Here is a 1,765-nt window from a genome sequence, read left to right as displayed (position 1 = left end):
CCGGCCCTTAAATATCTTTCAGAATTAGCGTTCAGAGATAAACAATTAAGAGAGCACCATGAGTGTAGGCTATCGAGCTCCGATTGCAACAATATGGCGTCTTGTGAGTTTTTTATCACTGAGTAAACCTTGAGGTCATCAGCATATAACAAATACTTACAGGTCTAATCTGCGCTGGTAATACAAAGTTTGTAACCGGTAAATAAAGTTCCTATCAGTTTTTAAACCCTTTTCGCATTCTGTATACTCTTGTAACCGGTAAATTTTGTTACCATCTCATAAGCTTGTAACAAATTATTACCCCATGAAATATGCAATGACAGGATTTGCACAATTCTTCATAGCTGAATTGCTGAATATTTTAACTGCATTACCAACGTACCTAGAATCGCGGTGACAAGAACTGGTAACATTTTTTGGTAATACAATTTTCCGGTTACAAAATCTTCGGTAACGTGCAGAATAAACCTGTTAGACGACGGAAAGCATGACCCAACATCGTTTATGAATAGGATAAATAAGAGAGGACACAAGATACTACCTTGAAGGACACCTGAAGTGGCAACAAAATGATTGGAAAGTATATTATCGATGGCAACTGTACAACACCTGTTGGGAAGGTAGGAACGAATCCATTCAAGGAAAGTTGAACGGAAACCGAAACGCGATAACTTATTGATCAAAACCTTGTGTGAAACTCTATCAAACGCCTTTGAAAAGTCTGTGTATACTGCGTCAACTTAGAGACACGTCTGCAACGCAGCAACACAATCCTCCGTGAAAGTAGCAAGGTTAGTATATATTATTACTATTATTATTTAGATGCTGGTATGAATGTCAACACTAAATAATCTTTTTGAGCATTGGCTGCCGAGACCATCAGCTCTTAGTTGACTGGTGTTTAAGGGTGTGTTTGTTAGATTGTCATTTCTATATCTTTGATAAATTTGGAGATATTTTCAATATTAGCAAAGCTAGGGGTAGCTAGGACGTCGTTTATATTATCTGTGTTAAATATTGATTTTTTGGTGTTGTAGTGTTTTTGGCAATTGTTGAGGATGTGGTCTAATGTTTGGTTTGTGTTACAGGTGGTGCAAATTGATTGATTTTCCTTTTTTAAGATGTATTCGTGGGTTTGTGTGGTGTGCCCGAGACGCAGTCGTGAAAAGATTCTGGTTTTGAAACCATTTATATTTGTTGGGTATTTTAATTTTTTAGGAACATATGACAACTCATACTGGAGAAGTTCTATATACTTGTACATTTTATTTATTTATTTATTTAATCTAGAAAATAAACATTTCGTATAGACTATCCGATAAAACAAAGTATAAATTGATAACTATTTTAGCGTACTATTTAAAAGTAGTTTGAAATTAGATTTGGAAGAAGAGAAATCGATAGCAGAAGAGTTTAAGAGCGAATTAAACTCGTTTAGAGCTCTGCGAATAGGAGCATTATTCACATAATTATTTCTGACGGAATCCAGAGAAAAAATCATTGTGTACAAATACAAGTGAGATATCTTAGCAATAGATCTGTTTTTTAGAGTTGCTTATTTTGGTCTAAAGTGCGCTTTTTTGACCTGAGTTGCACTAAATAGTCTCTTAAAACTTGGTAGTATTTGTTGTTCAAATGGTAACTGATTAACTCAGTGAGAGGGGAGACCAGTATGTTTGCATGTATGTATATAAAAAAATATTTATTGGACCAAAAAGTAGTGGGTAGGCACTGTGGCCAATGGTAATCAACTATTACCACCTCC

The 1,765-nt window shown here is 35.2% G+C and overlaps 1 long non-coding RNA gene across 2 annotated transcripts in view; it reads left to right on the top strand.

Annotated features, from left to right (window-relative positions):
• Nucleotides 1-408: 408 nt before the first annotated feature.
• The window catches only part of LOC108360795 (uncharacterized), a 3,029-nt gene continuing 1,672 nt past the window's right edge, over nucleotides 409-1,765 (top strand). The window contains exon 1 of one of the 2 annotated variants that reach the window (XR_001847186.1): nucleotides 409-419. This is a non-coding gene — a long non-coding RNA (uncharacterized LOC108360795). Of the gene's footprint in view, nucleotides 420-478; nucleotides 792-1,765 lie in introns of those variants that run through there. The other variant, XR_001847185.1, reaches the window with a different exon arrangement.

This window comes from Rhagoletis zephyria, unplaced genomic scaffold (genome assembly GCF_001687245.7).
Source record: "Rhagoletis zephyria isolate East Lansing unplaced genomic scaffold, Rhagoletis_zephyria_1.1 Rzeph_scaffold_00630, whole genome shotgun sequence".
Taxonomy (NCBI): Eukaryota; Metazoa; Arthropoda; class Insecta; order Diptera; family Tephritidae; genus Rhagoletis; species Rhagoletis zephyria.
The sequence above is the reverse complement of the archived record's forward strand: the minus strand, read 5'-3'. Positions and strand labels throughout refer to the sequence as shown.